The following is a 26,184-nucleotide window of genomic DNA, read 5'->3' on the forward strand; positions in this document are numbered from 1 at the left end:
TTGGAGATATTTCGACGTTTAAGCGCTCGTTGAACTCCATTTCACAGTGCTAATGCAATGCACAACCATTTAAGCGTCGAAACGAGCAAAATATCTCGCACATCGTGAAGATTTCGTCGATTTTGATGATAAATATCCGTCATTTCCTTCCCGTTGTAGATATTTCGACGTTTAGGCGCTCTTTGAACTCCATTTCACAGTGCTAATGCAATGCACAACCATTTAAGCGTCGAAACGAGCAAAATATCTCGCACATCGTGAAGATTTCGTCGATTCTGATGAAAAATATCCGTCATTTCCTTCCCGTTGTTGATATTTCGACGTTTAGGTGCTCTTTGAACTCCATTTCACAGTGCTAATGCAATGCACAACCATTTAAGCGCCGAAACAAGCAAAATATCTCGCAAATCGCGAAGATTTCGTCGATTTTGATGATATATAGCCGTCATTTCCTTCCCGTTGGAGATATTTCGACGTTTAAGCGCTCGTTGAACTCCATTTCACTGTGCTAATGCAATGCACAACCATTTAAGTGTCGAAACAAGCAAAATATCTCGCAAATCGCGAAGATTTCGTCGATTTTGATGATATATAGCCGTCATTTCCTTCCCGTTGGAGATATTTCGACGTTTAAGCGCTCTTTGAACTCCATTTCACAGTGCTAATGCAATGCACAACCATTTCAGCGTCGAAACAAGCAAAATATCTCGCAAATCGCGAAGATTTCGTCGATTTTGATGAAAAATAGCCGTCATTTCCTTCCCGTTGGAGATATTTCGACGTTTAGGCGCTCTTTGAACTCCATTTCACAGTGCTAATGCAATGCACAACCATTTCAGCGTCGAAACAAGCAAAATATCTCGCAAATCGCGAAGATTTCGTCGATTTTGATGAAAAATAGCCGTCATTTCCTTCCCGTTGGAGATATTTCGACGTTTAAGCGCTCGTTGAACTCCATTTCACAGTGCTAATGCAATGTACAACCATTTAAGCGTCGAAACAAGCAAAATATCTCGCAAATCGCGAAGATTTCGTCGATTTTGATGAAAGATAGCCGTCATTTCCTTCCCGTTGGAGATATTTCGACGTTTAAGCGCTCTTTGAACTCCATTTCACAGTGCTAATGCAATGCACAACCATTTAAGCGTCGAAACAAGCAAAATATCTCGCAAATCGCGAAGATTTCGTCGATTTTGATGAAAAATAGCCGTCATTTCCTTCCCGTTGGAGATATTTCGACGTTTAGGCGCTCGTTGAACTCCATTTCACAGTGCTAATGCAATGCACAACCATTTAAGCGTCGAAACAAGCAAAATATCTCGCAAATTGCGAAGATTTCGTCGATTTTGATGAAAAATAGCCGTCATTTCCTTCCCGTTGGAGATATTTCGACGTTTAAGCGCTCCTTGAACTCCATTTCACAGTGCTAATGCAATGCACAACTATTTAAGCGTCGAAACGAGCAAAATATCTCGCACATCGTGAAGATTTCGTCGATTTTGATGAAAAATAGCCGTCATTTCCTTCCCGTTGGAGATATTTCGACCTTTAGGCGCTCGTTGAAATCCATTTCACAGTGCTAATGCAATGCACAACCATTTAAGCGTCGAAACAAGCAAAATATCTCGCAAATCGCGAAGATTTTGTCGATTTTGATGATATATAGCCGTCATTTCCTTCCCGTTGGAGATATTTCGACGTTTAAGCGCTCTTTGAACTCCATTTCACAGTGCTAAAGCAATGCACAACCATTTCAGCGTCGAAACAAGCAAAATATCTCGCAAATCGCGAAGATTTCGTCGATTTTGATGAAAAATAGCCGTCATTTCCTTCCCGTTGGAGATATTTCGACGTTTAAGCGCTCGTTGACCTCCATTTCACAGTGCTAATGCAATGTACAACCATTTAAGCGTCGAAACAAGCAAAATATCTCGCAAATCGCGAAGATTTCGTCGATTTTGATGATATATAGCCGTCATTTCCTTCCCGTTGGAGATATTTCGACGTTTAAGCGCTCTCTGAACTCCATTTCACAGTGCTAAAGCAATGCACAACCATTTCAGCGTCGAAACAAGCAAAATATCTCGCAAATCGCGAAGATTTCGTCGATTTTGATGAAAAATAGCCGTCATTTCCTTCCCGTTGGAGATATTTCGACGTTTAAGCGCTCGTTGAACTCCATTTCACAGTGCTAATGCAATGTACAACCATTTAAGCGTCGAAACAAGCAAAATATCTCGCAAATCGCGAAGATTTCGTCGATTTTGATGATATATAGCCGTCATTTCCTTACCGTTGGAGATATTTCGACGTTTAAGCGCTCTTTGAACTCCATTTCACAGTGCTAAAGCAATGCACAACCATTTCAGCGTCGAAACAAGCAAAATATCTCGCAAATCGCGAAGATTTCGTCGATTTTGATGAAAAATAGCCGTCATTTCCTTCCCGTTGGAGATATTTCGACGTTTAAGCGCTCGTTGAACTCCATTTCACAGTGCTAATGCAATGCACAACCATTTAAGCGTCGAAACAAGCAAAATATCTCGCAAATCGCGAAGATTTCGTCGATTTTGATGATATATAGCCGTCATTTCCTTCCCGTTGGAGATATTTCGACGTTTAAGCGCTCTTTGAACTCCATTTCACAGTGCTAAAGCAATGCACAACCATTTCAGCGTCGAAACAAGCAAAATATCTCGCAAATCGCGAAGATTTCGTCGATTTTGATGAAAAATATCCGTCATTTCCTTCCCGTTGTTGATATTTCGACGTTTAATCGCTCTTTGAACTCCATTTCACAGTGCTAATGCAATGCACAACCGTTTAAGCGTCGAAACAAGCAAAATATCTCGCAAATCGCGAAGATTTCGTCGATTTTGATGAAAAATAGCCGTCATTTCCTTCCCGTTGGAGATATTTCGACGTTTAAGCGTTCGTTGAACTCCATTTCACAGTGCTAATGCAATGTACAACCATTTAAGCGTCGAAACAAGCAAAATATCTCGCAAATCGCAAAGATTTCGTCGATTTTGATGAAAAATAGCCGTCATTTCCTTCCCGTTGGAGATATTTCGACGTTTAGGCGCTCTTTGAACTCCATTTCACAGTGCTAATGCAATGCACAACCATTTCAGCGTCGAAACAAGCAAAATATCTCGCAAATCGCGAAGATTTCGTCGATTTTGATGAAAAATAGCCGTCATTTCCTTCCCGTTGGAGATATTTCGACGTTTAAGCGCTCGTTGAACTCCATTTCACAGTGCTAATGCAATGTACAACCATTTAAGCGTCGAAACAAGCAAAATATCTCGCAAATCGCGAAGATTTCTTCGATTTTGATGATATATAGCCGTCATTTCCTTCCCGTTGGAGATATTTCGACGTTTAAGCGCTCTCTGAACTCCATTTCACAGTGCTAAAGCAATGCACAACCATTTCAGCGTCAAAACAAGCAAAATATCTCGCAAATCGCGAAGATTTCGTCGATTTTGATGAAAAATAGCCGTCATTTCCTTCCCGTTGGAGATATTTCGAAGTTTAAGCGCTCTTTGAACTCCATTTCACAGTGCTAAAGCAATGCACAACCATTTCAGCGTCGAAACAAGCAAAATATCTCGCAAATCGCGAAGATTTCGTCGATTTTGATGAAAAATAGCCGTCATTTCCTTCCCGTTGGAGATATTTCGACGTTTAAGCGCTCTTTGAACTCCATTTCACAGTGCTAAAGCAATGCACAACCATTTCAGCGTCGAAACGAGCAAAATATCTCGCAAATCGCGAAGATTTCGTCGATTTTGATGAAAAATAGCCGTCATTTCCTTCCCGTTGGAGATAATTTGACGTTTAAGCGCTCGTTGAACTCCATTTCACAGTGCTAATGCAATGTACAACCATTTAAGCGTCGAAACAAGCAAAATATCTCGCAAATCGTGAAGATTTCGTCGATTTTGATGAAAAATAGCCGTCATTTCCTTCCCGTTGGAGATATTTCGACGTTTAAGCGCTCGTTGAACTCCATTTCACAATGCTAATGCAATGCACAACCATTTAAGCGTCGAAACAAGCAAAATATCTCGCAAATCGCGAAGATTTCGTCGATTTTGACGAAAAATAGCCGTCATTTCCTTCCCGTTGGAGATATTTCGACGTTTAGGCGCTCTTTGAACTCCATTTCACAGTGCTAATGCAATGCACAACCATTTAAGCGTCGAAACAAGCAAAATATCTCGCAAATCGCGATGATTTCGTCGATTTTGATGAAAAATAGCCGTCATTTCCTTCCCGTTGGAGATATTTCGTCGTTTAAGCGCCCGTTGAACTCCATTTCACAGTGCTAATGCAATGCACAACCATTTAGGTGTCGAAACGAGCAAAATATCTCGCAAATCGCGAAGATTTCGTCGATTTTGACGAAAAATAGCCGTCATTTCCTTCCCGTTGGAGATATTTCGACGTTTAGGCGCTCTTTGAACTCCATTTCACAGTGCTAATGCAATGCACAACCATTTAAGCGTCGAAACAAGCAAAATATCTCGCAAATCGCGAAGATTTCGTCGATTTTGATGAAAAATAGCCGTCATTTCCTTCCCGTTGGAGATATTTCGTCGTTTAAGCGCCCGTTGAACTCCATTTCACAGTGCTAATGCAATGCACAACCATTTAGGTGTCGAAACGAGCAAAATATCTCGCAAATCGCGAAGATTTCGTCGATTTTGATGAAAAATAGCCGTCATTTCCTTCCCGTTGGAGATATTTCGACGTTTAAGCGCTCGTTGAACTCCATTTCACAGTGCTAATGCAATGTACAACAATTTAAGCGTCGAAACAAGCAAAATATCTCGCAAATCGCGATGATTTCGTCGATTTTGATGAAAAATAGCCGTCATTTCCTTCCCGTTGGAGATATTTCGACGTTTAGGCGCTCTTTGAACTCCATTTCACAGTGCTAATGCAATGCACAACAATTTAAGCGTCGAAACAAGCAAAATATCTCGCAAATCGCGAAGATTTCGTCGATTTTGATGAAAAATAGCCGTCATTTCCTTCCCGTTGCAGATATTTCGACGTTTAGGCGCTCTTTGAACTCCATTTCACAGTGCTAATGCAATGCACAACCATTTAAGCGTCGAAACAAGCAAAATATCTCGCAAATCGCGAAGATTTCGTCGATTTTGATGAAAAATAGCCGTCATTTACTTCCCGTTGACGATATTTCGACGTTTAAGCGCTCGTTGAACTCCATTTCACAGTGCTAATGCAATGCACAACTATTTAAGCGTCGAAACGAGCAAAATATCTCGCACATCGTGAAGATTTCGTCGATTTTGATGAAAAATAGCCGTCATTTCCTTCCCGTTGGAGATATTTCGACGTTTAGGCGCTCGTTGAACTCCATTTCACAGTGCTAATGCAATGCACAACCATTTAAGCGTCGAAACAAGCAAAATATCTCGCAAATCGCGAAGATTTCGTCGATTTTGATGATATATAGCCGTCATTTCCTTCCCGTTGGAGATATTTCGACGTTTAAGCGCTCTCTGAACTCCATTTCACAGTGCTAAAGCAATGCACAACCATTTCAGCGTCGAAACAAGCAAAATATCTCGCAAATCGCGAAGATTTCGTCGATTTTGACGAAAAATAGCCGTCATTTCCTTCCCGTTGGAGATATTTCGACGTTTAAGCGCTCGTTGAACTCCATTTCACAGTGCTAATGCAATGTACAACCATTTAAGCGTCGAAACAAGCAAAATATCTCGCAAATCGCGAAGATTTCGTCGATTTTGATGATATATAGCCGTCATTTCCTTACCGTTGGAGATATTTCGACGTTTAAGCGCTCTTTGAACTCCATTTCACAGTGCTAAAGCAATGCACAACCATTTCAGCGTCGAAACAAGCAAAATATCTCGCAAATCGCGAAGATTTCGTCGATTTTGATGAAAAATAGCCGTCATTTCCTTCCCGTTGGAGATATTTCGACGTTTAAGCGCTCGCTGAACTCCATTTCACAGTGCTAATGCAATGTACAACCATTTAAGCGTCGAAACAAGCAAAATATCTCGCAAATCGCGAAGATTTCGTCGATTTTGATGAAAAATAGCCGTCATTTCCTTCCCGTTGGAGATATTTCGACGTTTAGGCTCTCCTTGAACTCCATTTCACAGTGCTAATGCAATGCACAACCATTTAAGCGTCGAAACAAGCAAAATATCTCGCAAATCGCGAAGATTTCGTCGATTTTGATGATATATAGCCGTCATTTCCTTACCGTTGGAGATATTTCGACGTTTAAGCGCTCTTTGAACTCCATTTCACAGTGCTAAAGCAATGCACAACCATTTCAGCGTCGAAACAAGCAAAATATCTCGCAAATCGCGAAGATTTCGTCGATTTTGATGAAAAATAGCCGTCATTTCCTTCCCGTTGGAGATATTTCGACGTTTAAGCGCTCGTTGAACTCCATTTCACAGTGCTAATGCAATGCACAACCATTTAAGCGTCGAAACAAGCAAAATATCTCGCAAATCGCGAAGATTTCGTCGATTTTGATGATATATAGCCGTCATTTCCTTCCCGTTGGAGATATTTCGACGTTTAAGCGCTCTTTGAACTCCAATTCACAGTGCTAAAGCAATGCACAACCATTTCAGCGTCGAAACAAGCAAAATATCTCGCAAATCGCGAAGATTTCGTCGATTTTGATGAAAAATAGCCGTCATTTCCTTCCCGTTGGAGATATTTCGACGTTTAAGCGCTCCTTGAACTCCATTTCACAGTGCTAATGCAATGTACAACCATTTAAGCGTCGAAACAAGCAAAATATCTCGCAAATCGCGAAGATTTCGTCGATTTTGATGAAAAATATCCGTCATTTCCTTCCCGTTGTTGATATTTCGACGTTCAATCGCTCTTTGAACTCCATTTCACAGTGCTAATGCAATGCACAACCGTTTAAGCGTCGAAACAAGCAAAATATCTCGCAAATCGCGAAGATTTCGTCGATTTTGATGAAAAATAGCCGTCATTTCCTTCCCGTTGGAGATATTTCGACGTTTAAGCGCTCGTTGAACTCCATTTCACAGTGCTAATGCAATGTACAACCATTTAAGCGTCGAAACAAGCAAAATATCTCGCAAATCGCGAAGATTTCGTCGATTTTGATGAAAAATAGCCGTCATTTCCTTCCCGTTGGAGATATTTCGACGTTTAGGCGCTCTTTGAACTCCATTTCACAGTACTAATGCAATGCACAACCATTTCAGCGTCGAAACAAGCAAAATATCTCGCAAATCGCGAAGATTTCGTCGATTTTGATGAAAAATAGCCGTCATTTCCTTCCCGTTGTAGATATTTCGACGTTTAAGCGCTCGTTGAACTCCATTTCACAGTGCTAATGCAATGTACAACCATTTAAGCGTCGAAACAAGCAAAATATCTCGCAAATCGCGAAGATTTCGTGGATTTTGATGATATATAGCCGTCATTTCCTTCCCGTTGGAGATATTTCGACGTTTAAGCGCTCTCTGAACTCCATTTCACAGTGCTAAAGCAATGCACAACCATTTCAGCGTCGAAACAAGCAAAATATCTCGCAAATCGCGAAGATTTCGTCGATTTTGATGAAAAATAGCCGTCATTTCCTTCCCGTTGGAGATATTTCGACGTTTAAGCGCTCGTTGAACTCCATTTCACAGTGCTAATGCAATGTACAACCATTTAAGCGTCGAAACAAGCAAAATATCTCGCAAATCGCGAAGATTTCGTCGATTTTGATGAAAAATAGCCGTCATTTCCTTCCCGTTGGAGATATTTCGACGTTTAAGCGCTCGTTGAACTCCATTTCACAGTGTTAATGCAATGTACAACCATTTCAGCGTCGAAACAAGCAAAATATCTCGCAAATCGCGAAGATTTCGTCGATTTTGATGAAAAATAGCCGTCATTTCCTTCCCGTTGGAGATATTTCGACGTTTAGGCGCTCTTTGAACTCCATTTCACAGTGCTAATGCAATGCACAACCATTTAAGCGTCGAAACAAGCAAAATATCTCGCAAATCGCGAAGTTTTCGTCGATTTTGATGGAAAATAGCCGTCATTTCCTTCCCGTTGGAGATATTTCGACGTTTAAGCGCCCGTTGAACTCCATTTCACAGTGCTAATGCAATGCACAACGATTTAGGCGTCGAAACGAGCAAAATATCTCGCAAATCGCGAAGATTTCGTCGATTTTGATGAAAAATAGCCGTCATTTCCTTCCCGTTGGAGATATTTCGACGTTTAGGCGCTCTTTGAACTCCATTTCACAGTGCTAATGCAATGCACAACCATTTCAGCGTCGAAACAAGCAAAATATCTCGCAAATCGCGAAGATTTCGTCGATTTTGATGATATATAGCCGTCATTTCCTTCCCGTTGGAGATATTTCGACGTTTAAGCGCTCTCTGAACTCCATTTCACAGTGCTAAAGCAATGCACAACCATTTCAGCGTCGAAACAAGCAAAATATCTCGCAAATCGCGAAGATTTCGTCGATTTTGATGAAAAATAGCCGTCATTTCCTTCCCGTTGGAGATATTTCGACGTTTAAGCGCCCGTTGAACTCCATTTCACAGTGCTAATGCAATGCACAACGATTTAGGCGTCGAAACGAGCAAAATATCTCGCAAATCGCGAAGATTTCGTCGATTTTGATGAAAAATAGCCGTCATTTCCTTCCCGTTGGAGATAATTTGACGTTTAAGCGCTCGTTGAACTCCATTTCACAGTGCTAATGCAATGCACAACCATTTAAGCGTCGAAACGAGCAAAATATCTCGCAAATCGCGAAGATTTCGTCGATTTTGATGATATATAGCCGTCATTCCCTTCCCGTTGGAGATATTTCGACGTTTAAGCGCTCTTTGAACTCCATTTCACAGTGCTAAAGCAATGCACAACCATTTCAGCGTCGAAACAAGCAAAATATCTCGCAAATCGAGAAGATTTCGTCGATTTTGATGAAAAATAGCCGTCATTTCCTTCCCGTTGGAGATATTTCGACGTTTAAGCGCTCGTTGAACTCCATTTCACAGTGCTAATGCAATGTACAACCATTTAAGCGTCGAAACAAGCAAAATATCTCGCAAATCGCGAAGATTTCGTCGATTTTGATGAAAAATAGCCGTCATTTCCTTCCCGTTGGAGATATTTCGACGTTTAGGCGCTCTTTGAACTCCATTTCACAGTGCTAATGCAATGCACAACCATTTAAGCGTCGAAACAAGCAAAATATCTCGCAAATCGCGAAGATTTCGTCGATTTTGATGAAAAATAGCCGTCATTTCCTTCCCGTTGGAGATATTTCGACGTTTAGGCGCTCGTTGAACTCCATTTCACAGTGATAATGCAATGCACAACCATTTAAGCGTCGAAACAAGCAAAATATCTCGCAAATCGCGAAGATTTCGTCGATTTTGATGAAAAATAGCCGTCATTTCCTTCCCGTTGGAGATATTTCGACGTTTAAGCGCTCGTTGAACTCCATTTCACAGTGCTAATGCAATGCACAACTATTTAAGCGTCGAAACGAGCAAAATATCTCGCACATCGTGAAGATTTCGTCGATTTTGATGAAAAATATCCGTCATTTCCTTCCCGTTGTAGATATTTCGACGTTTAAGCGCACGTTGAACTCCATTTCACAGTGCTAATGCAATGTACAACCATTTAACCGTCGAAACAAGCAAAATATCTCGCAAATCGCGAAGATTTCGTCGATTTTGACGAAACATAGCCGTCATTTCCTTCCCGTTGGAGATACTTCGACGTTTAAGCGCTCGTTGAACTCCATTTCACAGTGCTAATGCAATGCACAACCATTTAAGCGCCGAAACAAGCAAAATATCTCGCAAATCGCGAAGATTTCGTCGATTTTGATGATATATAGCCGTCATTTCCTTCCCGTTGGAGATATTTCGACGTTTAAGCGCTCGTTGAACTCCATTTCACTGTGCTAATGCAATGCACAACCATTTAAGCGTCGAAACAAGCAAAATATCTCGCAAATCGCGAAGATTTCGTCGATTTTGATGATATATAGCCGTCATTTCCTTCCCGTTGGAGATATTTCGACGTTTAAGCGCTCTTTGAACTCCATTTCACAGTGCTAAAGCAATGCACAACCATTTCAGCGTCGAAACAAGCAAAATATCTCGCAAATCGCGAAGATTTCGTCGATTTTGATGAAAAATAGCCGTCATTTCCTTCCCGTTGGAGATATTTCGACGTTTAAGCGCTCGTTGAACTCCATTTCACAGTGCTAATGCAATGCACAACTATTTAAGCGTCGAAACGAGCAAAATATCTCGCACATCGTGAAGATTTCGTCGATTTTGATGAAAAATATCCGTCATTTCCTTCCCGTTGTAGATGTTTCGACGTTTAAGCGCACGTTGAACTCCATTTCACAGTGCTAATGCAATGTACAACCATTTAACCGTCGAAACAAGCAAAATATCTCGCAAATCGCGAAGATTTCGTCGATTTTGACGAAACATAGCCGTCATTTCCTTCCCGTTGGAGATACTTCGACGTTTAAGCGCTCGTTGAACTCCATTTCACAGTGCTAATGCAATGCACAACCATTTAAGCGTCGAAACAAGCAAAATATCTCGCAAATCGCGAAGATTTCGTCGATTTTGATGATATATAGCCGTCATTTCCTTCCCGTTGGAGATATTTCGAAGTTTAAGCGCTCGTTGAACTCCATTTCACTGTGCTAATGCAATGCACAACCATTTAAGCGTCGAAACAAGCAAAATATCTCGCAAATCGCGAAGATTTCGTCGATTTTGATGATATATAGCCGTCATTTCCTTCCCGTTGGAGATATTTCGACGTTTAAGCGCTCTTTGAACTCCATTTCACAGTGCTAAAGCAATGCACAACCATTTCAGCGTCGAAACAAGCAAAATATCTCGCAAATCGCGAAGATTTCGTCGATTTTGATGAAAAATAGCCGTCATTTCCTTCCCGTTGGAGATATTTCGACGTTTAAGCGCTCGTTGAACTCCATTTCACAGTGCTAAAGCAATGCACAACCATTTCAGCGTCGAAACAAGCAAAATATCTCGCAAATCGCGAAGATTTCGTCGATTTTGATGAAAAATAGCCGTCATTTCCTTCCCGTTGGAGATATTTCGACGTTTAAGCGCTCGTTGAACTCCATTTCACAGTGCTAATGCAATGCACAACTATTTAAGCGTCGAAACGAGCAAAATATCTCGCACATCGTGAAGATTTCGTCGATTTTGATGAAAAATATCCGTCATTTCCTTCCCGTTGTAAATATTTCGACGTTTAAGCGCACGTTGAACTCCATTTCACAGTGCTAATGCAATGTACAACCATTTAACCGTCGAAACAAGCAAAATATCTCGCAAATCGCGAAGATTTCGTCGATTTTGACGAAACATAGCCGTCATTTCCTTCCCGTTGGAGATACTTCGACGTTTAAGCGCTCGTTGAACTCCATTTCACAGTGCTAATGCAATGCACAACCATTTAAGCGTCGAAACAAGCAAAATATCTCGCAAATCGCGAAGATTTCGTCGATTTTGATGATATATAGCCGTCATTTCCTTCCCGTTGGAGATATTTCGACGTTTAAGCGCTCGTTGAACTCCATTTCACTGCGCTAATGCAATGCACAACCATTTAAGCGTCGAAACAAGCAAAATATCTCGCAAATCGCGAAGATTTCGTCGATTTTGATGATATATAGCCGTCATTTCCTTCCCGTTGGAGATATTTCGACGTTTAAGCGCTCTTTGAACTCCATTTCACAGTGCTAAAGCAATGCACAACCATTTCAGCGTCGAAACAAGCAAAATATCTCGCAAATCGCGAAGATTTCGTCGATTTTGATGAAAAATAGCCGTCATTTCCTTCCCGTTGGAGATATTTCGACGTTTAAGCGCTCGTTGAACTCCATTTCACAGTGCTAATGCAATGTACAACCATTTAAGCGTCGAAACAAGCAAAATATCTCGCAAATCGCGAAGATTTCGTCGATTTTGATGAAAAATAGCCGTCATTTCCTTCCCGTTGGAGATATTTCGACGTTTAGGCGCTCTTTGAACTCCATTTTACAGTGCTAATGCAATGCACAACCATTTCAGCGTCGAAACAAGCAAAATATCTCGCAAATCGCGAAGATTTCGTCGATTTTGATGAAAAATAGCCGTCATTTCCTTCCCGTTGGAGATATTTCGACGTTTAAGCGCTCGTTGAACTCCATTTCACAGTGCTAATGCAATGTACAACCATTTAAGCGTCGAAACAAGCAAAATATCTCGCAAATCGCGAAGATTTCGTCGATTTTGATGAAAAATATCCGTCATTTCCTTCCCGTTGGAGATATTTCGAAGTTTTGGCGCTCTTTGAACTCCATTTCACAGTGCTAATGCAATGCACAACCATTTAAGCGCCGAAACATGCAAAATATCTCGCAAATCGCGAAGATTTCGTCGATTTTGATGAAAAATAGCCGTCATTTCCTTCCCGTTGGAGATATTTCGACGTTTAGGCGCTCTTTGAACTCCATTTCACAGTGCTAATGCAATGCACAACCATTTAAGCGTCGAAACAAGCAAAATATCTCGCAAATCGCGAAGATTTCGTCGATTTTGATGATATATAGCCGTCATTTCCTTCCCGTTGGAGATATTTCGATGTTTAAGCGCCCTTTGAACTCCATTTCACAGTGCTAAAGCAATGCACAACCATTTCAGCGTCGAAACAAGCAAAATATCTCGCAAATCGCGCAGATTTCGTCGATTTTGATGAAAAATAGCCGTCATTTCCTTCCCGTTGGAGATATTTCGACGTTTAAGCGCTCGTTGAACTCCATTTCACAGTGCTAATGCAATGTACAACCATTTAAGCGTCGAAACAAGCAAAATATCTCGCAAATCGCGAAGATTTCATCGATTTTGATGAAAAATAGCCGTCATTTCCTTCCCGTTGGAGATATTTCGATGTTTAAGCGCTCGTTGAACTCCATTTCACAGTGCTAATGCAATGCACAACCATTTAAGCGTCGAAACGAGCAAAATATCTCGCAAATCGTGAAGATTTCGTCGATTTTGATGAAAAATATCCGTCATTTCCTTCCCGTTGGAGATATTTCGACGTTTAAGCGCTCTTTGAACTCCATTTCACAGTGCTAAAGCAATGCACAACCATTTCAGCGTCGAAACAAGCAAAATATCTCGCAAATCGCGAAGATTTCGTCGATTTTGATGAAAAATAGCCGTCATTTCCTTCCCGTTGGAGATATTTCGACGTTTAAGCGCTCGTTGAACTCCATTTCACAGTGCTAAAGCAATGCACAACCATTTCAGCGTCGAAACAAGCAAAATATCTCGCAAATCGCGAAGATTTCGTCGATTTTGATGAAAAATAGCCGTCATTTCCTTCCCGTTGGAGATATTTCGACGTTTAAGCGCTCGTTGAACTCCATTTCACAGTGCTAATGCAATGCACAACTATTTAAGCGTCGAAACGAGCAAAATATCTCGCACATCGTGAAGATTTCGTCGATTTTGATGAAAAATATCCGTCATTTCCTTCCCGTTGTAGATATTTCGACGTTTAAGCGCACGTTGAACTCCATTTCACAGTGCTAATGCAATGTACAACCATTTAACCGTCGAAACAAGCAAAATATCTCGCAAATCGCGAAGATTTCGTCGATTTTGACGAAACATAGCCGTCATTTCCTTCCCGTTGGAGATACTTCGACGTTTAAGCGCTCGTTGAACTCCATTTCACAGTGCTAATGCAATGCACAACCATTTAAGCGTCGAAACAAGCAAAATATCTCGCAAATCGCGAAGATTTCGTCGATTTTGATGATATATAGCCGTCATTTCCTTCCCGTTGGAGATATTTCGACGTTTAAGCGCTCGTTGAACTCCATTTCACAGTGCTAAAGCAATGCACAACCATTTCAGCGTCGAAACAAGCAAAATATCTCGCAAATCGCGAAGATTTCGTCGATTTTGATGAAAAATAGCCGTCATTTCCTTCCCGTTGGAGATATTTCGACGTTTAAGCGCTCGTTGAACTCCATTTCACAGTGCTAATGCAATGTACAACCATTTAAGCGTCGAAACAAGCAAAATATCTCGCAAATCGCGAAGATTTCGTCGATTTTGATGAAAAATAGCCGTCATTTCCTTCCCGTTGGAGATATTTCGACGTTTAGGCGCTCTTTGAACTCCATTTCACAGTGCTAATGCAATGCACAACCATTTCAGCGTCGAAACAAGCAAAATATCTCGCAAATCGCGAAGATTTCGTCGATTTTGATGAAAAATAGCCGTCATTTCCTTCCCGTTGGAGATATTTCGACGTTTAAGCGCTCGTTGAACTCCATTTCACAGTGCTAATGCAATGTACAACCATTTAAGCGTCGAAACAAGCAAAATATCTCGCAAATCGCGAAGATTTCGTCGATTTTGATGAAAAATATCCGTCATTTCCTTCCCGTTGGAGATATTTCGAAGTTTTGGCGCTCTTTGAACTCCATTTCACAGTGCTAATGCAATGCACGACCATTTAAGCGCCGAAACATGCAAAATATGTCGCAAATCGCGAAGATTTCGTCGATTTTGATGAAAAATAGCCGTCATTTCCTTCCCGTTGGAGATATTTCGACGTTTAGGCGCTCTTTGAACTCCATTTCACAGTGCTAATGCAATGTACAACAATTTAAGCGTCGAAACAAGCAAAATATCTCGCAAGTCGCGAAGATTTCGTCGATTTTGATGAAAAATAGCCGTCATTTCCTTCCCGTTGGAGATATTTCGACGCTTAGGCGCTCTTTGAACTCCATTTCACAGTGCTAATGCAATGCACAAACATTTAAGCGTCGAAACAAGCAAAGTATCTCGCAAATCGCGAAGATTTCGTCGATTTTGATGAAAAATAGCCGTCATTTCCTTCCCGTTGGAGATATTTCGACGTTTAAGCGCCCGTTGAACTCCATTTCACAGTGCTAATGCAATGCACAACGATTTAGGCGTCGAAACGAGCAAAATATCTCGCAAATCGCGAAGATTTCGTCGATTTTGATGAAAAATAGCCGTCATTTCCTTCCCGTTGGAGATATTTCGACGTTTAGGCGCTCTTTGAACTCCATTTCACAGTGCTAATGCAATGCACAACCATTTAAGCGTCGAAACAAGCAAAATATCTCGCAAATCGCGAAGATTTCGTCGATTTTGATGAAAAATAGCCGTCATTTCCTTCCCGTTGGAGATATTTCGACGTTTAGGCGCTCTTTGAACTCCATTTCACAGTGTTAATGCAATGCACAACCATTTAAGCGTCGAAACAAGCAAAATATCTCGCAAATCGCGAAGATTTCGTCGATTTTGATGGAAAATAGCCGTCATTTCCTTCCCGTGGGAGATATTTCGACGTTTAAGCGCCCGTTGAACTCCATTTCACAGTGCTAATGCAATGCACAACGATTTAGGCGTCGAAACGAGCAAAATATCTCGCAAATCGCGAAGATTTCGTCGATTTTGATGAAAAATAGCCGTCATTTCCTTCCCGTTGGAGATAATTTGACGTTTAAGCGCTCGTTGAACTCCATTTCACAGTGCTAATGCAATGCACAACCATTTAAGCGTCGAAACGAGCAAAATATCTCGCAAATCGTGAAGATTTCGTCGATTTTGATGAAAAACATCCGTCATTTCCTTCCCGTTGGAGATATTTCGACGTTTAAGCGCTCGTTGAAGTCCATTTCACAATGCTAATGCAATGCACAACCATTTAAGCGTCGAAACAAGCAAAATATCTCGCAAATCGCGAAGATTTCGTCGATTTTGATGAAAAATAGCCGTCATTTCCTTCCCGTTGGAGATATTTCGACGTTTAGGCGCTCTTTGAACTCCATTTCACAGTGCTAATGCAATGCACAACCATTTAAGCGTCGGAACAAGCAAAATATCTCGCAAATCGCGAAGATTTCGTCGATTTTGATGAAAAATAGCCGTCATTTCCTTCCCGTTGGAGATATTTCGACGTTTAAGCGCCCGTTGAACTCCATTTCACAGTGCTAATGCAATGCACAATCATTTAGGTGTCGAAACGAGCAAAATATCTCGCAAATCGCGAAGATTTCGTCGATTTTGATGAAAAATAGCCGTCATTTCCTTCCTGTTGGAGATAATTTGACGTTTAAGCGCTCGTTGAACTCCATTTCACAGTGCTAATGCAATGCACAACCATTTAAGCGTCGAAACGAGCAAAATATCTCGCAAATCGTGAAGATTTCGTCGATTTTGATGAAAAATATCCGTCATTTCCTTCCCGTTGGAGATATTTCGACGTTTAAGCGCTCGTTGAACTCCATTTCACAGTGCTAATGCAATGCACAACCATTTTAGCGTCGAAACAAGCAAAATATCTTGCAAATCGTGAAGATTTCGTCGATTTTGATGAAAAATAGCCGTCATTTCCTTCTCGTTGGAGATATTTCGACGTTTAAGCGCTCTTTGAACTCCATTTCACAGTGCTAATGCAATGCACAACCTTTTAAGCGTCGAAACAAGCAAAATATCTTGCAAATCGTGAAGATTTCGTCGATATTGATGAAAAATATCCGTCATTTCCTTCCCGTTGGAGATATTTCGACGTTTAAGCGCTCGTTGAACTCCATTTTACAGTGCTAATGCAATGTACAACAATTTAAGCGTCGAAACAAGCAAAATATCTCGCAAATCGCGAAGATTTCGTCGATTTTGATGAAAAATAGCCGTCATTTCCTTCCCGTTGGAGATATTTCGACGTTTAAGCGCTCGTTGAACTCCATTTCACAGTGCTAATGCAATGCACAACCATTTATGCGTCGAAACGAGCAAAATATCTCACACATCGTGAAGATTTCGTCGATTTTGATGAAAAATATCCGTCATATCCTTCCCGTTGTAGATATTTCGACGTTTAGGCGCTCTTTGAACTCCATTTCACGGTGCTAATGCAATGCACAACCATTTAAGCGTCGAAACAAGCAAAATATCTCGCAAATCGTGAAGATTTCGTCGATTTTGATGAAAGATAGCCGTCATTTCCTTCCCGTTGGAGATATTTCGACGTTTAGGCGCTCTTTGAACTCCATTTCACAGTGCTAATGCAATGCACAACCATTTCAGCGTCGAAACAAGCAAAATATCTCGCAAATCGCGAAGATTTCGTCGATTTTGATGAAAAATAGCCGTCATTTCCTTCCCGTTGGAGATATTTCGACGTTTAAGCGCTCGTTGAACTCCATTTCACAGTGCTAATGCAATGTACAACAATTTAGGCGTCGAAACAAGCAAAATATCTCGCAAATCGCGAAGATTTCGTCGATTTTGATGAAAAATAGCCGTCATTTCCTTCCCGTTGGAGATATTTCGACGTTTAGGCGCTCTTTGAACTCCATTTCACAGTGCTAATGCAATGCACAACAATTTTAGCGTCGAAACAAGCAAAATATCTCGCAAATCGCGAAGATTTCGTCGATTTTGATGAAAAATAGCCGTCATTTCCTTCCCGTTGGAGATACTTCGACGTTTAAGCGCTCGTTGAACACCATTTTACAGTGCTAATGCAATGTACAACAATTTAAGCGTCGAAACAAGCAAAATATCTCGCAAATCGCGAAGATTTCGTCGATTTTGATGAAAAATAGCCGTCATTTCCTTCCCGTTGGAGATATTTCGACGTTTAAGCGCTCGTTGAACTCCATTTCACAGTGCTAATGCAATGCACAACCATTTATGCGTCGAAACGAGCAAAATATCTCACACATCGTGAAGATTTCGTCGATTTTGATGAAAAATATCCGTCATATCCTTCCCGTTGTAGATATTTCGACGTTTAGGCGCTCTTTGAACTCCATTTCACAGTGCTAATGCAATGCACAACCATTTAAGCGTCGAAACAAGCAAAATATCTCGCAAATCGCGAAGATTTCGTCGATTTTGATGAAAGATAGCAGTCATTTCCTTCCCGTTGGAGATATTTCGACGTTTAGGCGCTCTTTGAACTCCATTTCACAGTGCTAATGCAATGCACAACCATTTAAGCGTCGAAACAAGCAAAATATCTCGCAAATCGTGAAGATTTCGTCGATTTTGATGAAAAATAGCCGTCATTTCCTTCCCGTTGGATATATTTCGACGTTTAGGCGCTCTTTGAACTCCATTTCACAGTGCTAATGCAATGCACAACCATTTAAGCGTCGAAACAAGCAAAATATCTCGCAAATCGCGAAGATTTCGTCGATTTTGATGAAAAATAGCCGTCATTTCCTTCCCGTTGGAGATATTTCGACGTTTAGGCGCTCTTTGAACTCCATTTCACAGTGCTAATGCAATGCACACCTATTTAAGCGTCGAAACAAGCAAAATATCTCGCAAATCGCGAAGATTTCGTCGAATTTGATGAAAAATAGCCGTCATTTCCTTCCCGTTGGAGATATTTCGACGTTTAGGGGCTCTTTGAACTCCATTTCACAGTGCTAATGCAATGCACAACCATTTAAGCGTCCAAACAAGCAAAATATCTCGCAAATCGCGAAGATTTCGTCGATTTTGATGAAAAATAGCCGTCATTTCCTTCCCGTTGGAGATATTTCGACGTTTAGGCGCTCGTTGAACTCCATTTCACAGTGCTAATGCAATGTACAACAATTTAAGCGTCGAAACAAGCAAAATATCTCGCAAATCGCGAAGATTTCGTCGATTTTGATGAAAAATAGCCGTCATTTCCTTCCCGTTGGAGATATTTCGACGTTTAGGCGCTCTTTGAACTCCATTTCACAGTGCTAATGTAATGCACAAACATTTAAGCGTCGAAACAAGCAAAATATCTCGCAAATTGCGAAGATTTCGTCGATTTTGATGAAAAATAGCCGTCATTTCCTTTCCGTTGGAGATATTTCGACGTTTAGGCGCTCGTTGAACTCCATTTCACAGTGCTAATGCAATGTACAACAATTTAAGCGTCGAAACAAGCAAAATATCTCGCAAATCGCGATGAATTCGTCGATTTTGATGAAAAATAGCCGTCATTTCCTTCCCGTTGGAGATATTTCGACGTTTAGGGGCTCTTTGAACTCCATTTCACAGTGCTAATGCAATGCACAACCATTTAAGCGTCGAAACAAGCAAAATATCTCGCAAATCGCGAAGATTTCGTCGATTTTGATGAAAAATAGCCGTCATTTCCTTCCCGTTGGAGATATTTCGACGTTTAGGCGCTCGTTGAACTCCATTTCACAGTGCTAATGCAATGTACAACAATTTAAGCGTCGAAACAAGCAAAATATCTCGCAAATCGCGAAGATTTCGTCGATTTTGATGAAAAATAGCCGTCATTTCCTTCCCGTTGGAGATATTTCGACGTTTAGGCGCTCTTTGAACTCCATTTCACAGTGCTAATGCAATGCACAAACATTTAAGCGTCGAAACAAGCAAAATATCTCGCAAATCGCGAAGATTTCGTCGATTTTGATGAAAAATAGCCGTCATTTCCTTCCCGTTGGAGATATTTCGACGTTTAGGCGCTCGTTGAACTCCATTTCACAGTGCTAATGCAATGTACAACAATTTAAGCGTCGAAACAAGCAAAATATCTCGCAAATCGCGATGATTTCGTCGATTTTGATGAAAAATAGCCGTCATTTCCTTCCCGTTGGAGATATTTCGACGTTTAGGCTCTCTTTGAACTCCATTTCACAGTGCTAATGCAATGCACAACCATTTAAGCGTCGAAACAAGCAAAATATCTCGCAAATCGCGAAGATTTCGTCGATTTTGATGAAAAATAGCCGTCATTTCCTTCCCGTTGCAGATATTTCGACGTTTAGGCGCTCTTTGAACTCCATTTCACAGTGCTAATGCAATGCACAACCATTTAAGCGTCGAAACAAGCAAAGTATCTCGCAAATCGCGAAGATTTCGTCGATTTTGATGATATATAGCCGTCATTTCCTTCCCGTTGGAGATATTTCGACGTTTAAGCGCTCTTTGAACTCCATTTCACAGTGCTAAAGCAATGCACAACCATTTCAGCGTCGAAACAAGCAACATATCTCGCAAATCGCGAAGATTTCGTCGATTTTGATGAAAAATAGCCGTCATTTCCTTCCCGTTGAAGATATTTCGACGTTTAGGCGCTCTTTGAACTCCATTTCACAGTGCTAATGCAATGCACAACGATTTAGGCGTCGAAACGAGCAAAATATCTCGCAAATCGCGAAGATTTCGTCGAATTTGATGAAAAATAGCCGTCATTTCCTTCCCGTTGGAGATAATTTGACGTTTAAGCGTTCGTTGAACTCCATTTCACAGTGCTAATGCAATGCACAACCATTTAAGCGTCGAAACGAGCAAAATATCTCGCAAATCGTGAAGATTTCGTCGATTTTGATGAAAAATATCCGTCATTTCCTTCCCGTTGGAGATATTTCGACGTTTAAGCGCTCGTTGAACTCCATTTCACAATGCTAATGCAATGCACAACCATTTAAGCGTCGAAACAAGCAAAATATCTCGCAAATCGCGAAGATTTCGTCGATTTTGACGAAAAATAGCCGTCATTTCCTTCCCGTTGGAGATATTTCAACGTTTAGGCGCTCTTTGAACTCCATTTCACAGTGCTAATGCAATGCACAACCATTTAAGCGTCGAAACAAGCAAAATATCTCGCAAATCGCGAAGATTTCGTCGATTTTGATGAAAAATAGCCGTCATTTCCTTCCCGTTGGAGATATTTCGTCGTTTAAGCGCCCGTTGAACTCCATTTCACAGTGCTAATGCAATGCACAACCATTTAGGTGTCGAAACGAGCAAAATATCTCGCAAATCGCGAAGATTTCGTCGATTTTGATGAAAAATAGCCGTCATTTCCTTCCCGTTGGAGATAATATGACGTTTAAGGGCTCGTTGAACTCCATTTCACAGTGCTAATGCAATGCACAACCATTTAAGCGTCGAAACGAGCAAAATATCTCGCAAATCGTGAAGATTTCGTCGATTTTGATGAAAAATATCCGTCATTTCCTTCCCGTTGGAGATATTTCGACGTTTAAGCGCTCGTTGAACTCCATTTCACAGTGCTAATGCAATGCACAACCATTTTAGCGTCGAAACAAGCAAAATATCTTGCAAATCGTGAAGATTTCGTCGATTTTGATGAAAAATAGCCGTCATTTCCTTCTCGTTGGAGATATTTCGACGTTTAAGCGCTCTTTGAACTCCATTTCACAGTGCTAATTCAATGCACAACCATTTAAGCGTCGAAACAAGCAAAATATCTTGCAAATCGTGAAGATTTCGTCGATATTGATGAAAAATATCCGTCATTTCCTTCCCGTTGGAGATATTTCGACGTGTAAGCGCTCGTTGAACAACATTTCACAGTGCTAATGCAATGTACAACCATTTAAGCGTCGAAACAAGCAAAATATCTCGCAAATCGCGAAGATTTCGTCGATTTTGATGAAAAATAGCCGTCATTTTCTTCCCGTTGGAGATATTTCGACGTTTAGGCGCTCTTTGAACTCCATTTCACAGTGCTAATGCAATGCACAACCATTTAAGCGTCGAAACAAGAAAATATCTCGCAAATCGCGAAGATTTCGTCGATTTTGATGAAAAATAGCCGTCATTTCCTTCCCGTTGGAGATATTTCGACGTTTAAGCGCTCGTTGAACTCCATTTCACAGTGCTAATGCAATGCACAACCATTTAAGCGTCGAAACGAGCAAAATATCTCGCACATCGTGAAGATTTCGTCGATTTTGATGAAAAATATCCGTCATATCCTTCCCGTTGTAGATATTTCGACGTTTAGGCGCTCTTTGAACTCCATTTCACAGTGCTAATGCAATGCACAACCATTTAAGCGTCGAAACAAGCAAAATATCTCGCAAATCGTGAAGATTTCGTCGATTTTGATGAAAGATAGCCGTCATTTCCTTCCCGTTGGAGATATTTCGACGTTTAGGCGCTCTTTGAACTCCATTTCACAGTGCTAATGCAACGCACAACCATTTCAGCGTCGAAACAAGCAAAATATCTCGCAAATCGCGAAGATTTCGTAATTTTGATGAAAAATAGCCGTCATTTCCTTCCCGTTGGAGATATTTCGACGCTTAAGCGCTCGTTGAACTCCATTTCACAGTGCTAATGCAATGTACAACAATTTAAGCGTCGAAACAAGCAAAATATCTCGCAAATCGCGAAGATTTCGTCGATTTTGATGAAAAATAGCCGTCATTTCCATCCCGTTGGAGATATTTCGACGTTTAGGCGCTCTTTGAACTCCATTTCACAGTGCTAATGCAATGCACAACCATTTAGGTGTCGAAACGAGCAAAATATCTCGCAAATCGCGAAGATTTCGTCGATTTTGATGAAAAATAGCCGTCATTTCCTTCCCGTTGGAGATAATTTGACGTTTAAGGGCTCGTTGAACTCCATTTCACAGTGCTAATGCAATGCACTACCATTTAAGCGTCGAAACGAGCAAAATATCTCGCAAATCGTGAAGATTTCGTCGATTTTGATGAAAAATATCCGTCATTACCTTCCCGTTGGAGATATTTCGACGTTTAAGCGCTCGTTGAACTCCATTTCACAGTGCTAATGCAATGTACAACAATTTAAGCGTCGAAACAAGCAAAATATCTCGCAAATCGCGATGATTTCGTCGATTTTGATGAAAAATAGCCGTCATTTCCTTCCCGTTGGAGATATTTCGACGTTTAGGCGCTCTTTGAACTCCATTTCACAGTGCTAATGCAATGCACAACCATTCAAGCGTCGAAACAAGCAAAATATCTCGCAAATCGCGAAGATTTCGTCGATTTTGATGAAAAATAGCCGTCATTTCCTTCCCGTTGGAGATATTTCGACGTTTAGGCGCTCTTTGAACTCCATTTCACAGTGCTAATGCAATGCACAACCATTTAAGCGTCGAAACAAGCAAAATATCTCGCAAATCGCGAAGATTTCGTCGATTTTGATGAAAAATAGCCGTCATTTCCTTCCCGTTGAAGATATTTCGACGTTTAGGCGCTCTTTGAATTCCATTTCACAGTGCTAATGCAATGCACAACGATTTAGGCGTCGAAACGAGCAAAATATCTCGCAAATCGCGAAGATTTCGTCGATTTTGATGAAAAATAGCCGTCATTTCCTTCCCGTTGGAGATAATTTGACGTTTAAGCGCTCGTTGAACTCCATTTCACAGTGCTAATGCAATGCACAACCATTTAAGCGTCGAAACGAGCAAAATGTCTCGCAAATCGTGAAGATTGCGTCGATTTTGATGAAAAATATCCGTCATTTCCTTCCCGTTGGAGATATTTCGACGTTTAAGCGCTCGTTGAACTCCATTTCACAATGCTAATGCAATGCACAACCATTTAAGCGTCGAAACAAGCAAAATATCTCGCAAATCGCGGAGATTTCGTCGATTTTGACGAAAAATAGCCGTCACTTTCTTCCCGTTGGAGATATTTCGACGTTTAGGCGCTCTTTGAACTCCATTTCACAGTGCTAATGCAATGCACAACCATTTAAGCGTCGAAACAAGCAAAATATCTCGCAAATAGCGAAGATTTCGTCGATTTTGATGAAAAATAGCCGTCATTTCCTTCCCGTTGCAGATATTTCGACGTTTAAGCGCCCGTTGAACTCCATTTCACAGTGCTAATGCAATGCACAACCATTTAGGTGTCGAAACGAGCAAAATATCTCGCAAATCGCGAAGATTTCGTCGATTTTGATGAAAAATAGCCGTCATTTCCTTCCCGTTGGAGATAATTTGACGTTTAAGGGCTCGTTGAACTCCATTTCACAGTGCTAATGCAATGCACAACCATTTAAGCGTCGAAACGAGCAAAATATCTCGCAAGTCGTGAAGATTTCGTCGATTTTGATGAAAAATATCCGTCATTTCCTTCCCGTTGGAGATATTTCGTCGTTTAAGCGCCCGTTGAACTCCATTTCACAGTGCTAATGCAATGCACAACCATTTAGGTGTCGAAACGAGCAAAATATCTCGCAAATCGCGAAGATTTCGTCGATTTTGATGAAAAATAGCCGTCATTTCCTTCCCGTTGGAGATAATATGACGTTTAAGGGCTCGTTGAACTCCATTTCACAGTGCTAATGCAATGCACAACCATTTAAGCGTCGAAACGAGCAAAATATCTCGCAAATCGTGAATATTTCGTCGATTTTGATGAAAAATATCCGTCATTTCCTTCCCGTTGGAGATATTTCGACGTTTAAGCGCTCGTTGAACTCCATTTCACAATGCTAATGCAATGCACAACCATTTAAGCGTCGAAACAAGCAAAATATCTTGCAAATCGTGAAGATTTCGTCGATTTTGATGAAAAATAGCCGTCATTTCCTTCTCGCTGGAGATATTTCGACGTTTAAGCGCTCTTTGAACTCCATTTCACAGTGCTAATGCAATGCACAACCATTTAAGCGTCGAAACAAGCAAAATATCTTGCAAATCGTGAAGATTTCGTCGATATTGATGAAAAATATCCGTCATTTCCTTCCCGTTGGAGATATTTCGACGTTTAAGCGCTCGTTGAACAACATTTCACAGTGCTAATGCAATGTACAACCATTTAAGCGTCGAAACAAGCAAAATATCTCGCAAATCGCGAAGATTTCGTCGATTTTGATGAAAAATAGCCGTCATTTTCTTTCCGTTGGAGATATTTCGACGTTTAGGCGCTCTTTGAACTCCATTTCACAGTGCTAATGCAATGCACAACCATTTAAGCGTCGAAACAAGCAAAATATCTCGCAAATCGCGAAGATTTCGTCGATTTTGATGAAAAATAGCCGTCATTTCCTTCCCGTTGGAGATATTTCGACGTTTAAGCGCTCGTTGAACTCCATTTCACAGTGCTAATGCAATGCACAACCATTTAAGCGTCGAAACAAGCAAAATATCTCGCAAATCGTGAAGATTTCGTCGATTTTGATGAAAGATAGCCGTCATTTCCTTCCCGTTGGAGATATTTCGACGTTTAGGCGCTCTTTGAACTCCATTTCACAGTGCTAATGCAATGCACAACCATTTCAGCGTCGAAACAAGCAAAATATCTCGCAAATCGCGAAGATTTCGTCGATTTTGATGAAAAATAGCCGTCATTTCCTTCCCGTTGGAGATATTTCGACGTTTAAGCGCTCGTTGAACTCCATTTCACAGTGCTAATGCAATGTACAACAATTTAAGCGTCGAAACAAGCAAAATATCTCGCAAATCGCGAAGATTTCGTCGATTTTGATGAAAAATAGCCGTCATTTCCTTCCCGTTGGAGATATTTCGACGTTTAGGCGCTCTTTGAACTCCATTTCACAGTGCTAATGCAATGCACAACCATTTAGGTGTCGAAACGAGCAAAATATCTCGCAAATCGCGAAGATTTCGTCGATTTTGATGAAAAATAGCCGTCATTTCCTTCCCGTTGGAGATAATTTGACGTTTAAGGGCTCGTTGCACTCCATTTCACAGTGCTAATGCAATGCACAACCATTTAAGCGTCGAAACGAGCAAAATATCTAGCAAATCGTGAAGATTTCGTCGATTTTGATGAAAAATATCCGTCATTACCTTCCCGTTGGAGATATTTCGACGTTTAAGCGCTCGTTGAACTCCATTTCACAGTGCTAATGCAATGTACAACAATTTAAGCGTCGAAACAAGCAAAATATCTCGCAAATCGCGAAGATTTCGTCGATTTTGATGAAAAATAGCCGTCATTTCCTTCCCGTTGGAGATATTTCGACGTTTAGGCGCTCTTTGAACTCCATTTCACAGTGCTAATGCAATGCACAACCATTTAGGTGTCGAAACGAGCAAAATATCTCGCAAATCGCGAAGATTTCGTCGATTTTGATGAAAAATAGCCGTCATTTCCTTCCCGTTGGAGATAATTTGACGTTTAAGGGCTCGTTGCACTCCATTTCACAGTGCTAATGCAATGCACAACCATTTAAGCGTCGAAACGAGCAAAATATCTAGCAAATCGTGAAGATTTCGTCGATTTTGATGAAAAATATCCGTCATTACCTTCCCGTTGGAGATATTTCGACGTTTAAG

Source organism: Bombus vancouverensis, chromosome 10, assembly GCF_051014615.1.
Source record: "Bombus vancouverensis nearcticus chromosome 10, iyBomVanc1_principal, whole genome shotgun sequence".
NCBI classification, from domain to species: Eukaryota; Metazoa; Arthropoda; class Insecta; order Hymenoptera; family Apidae; genus Bombus; species Bombus vancouverensis.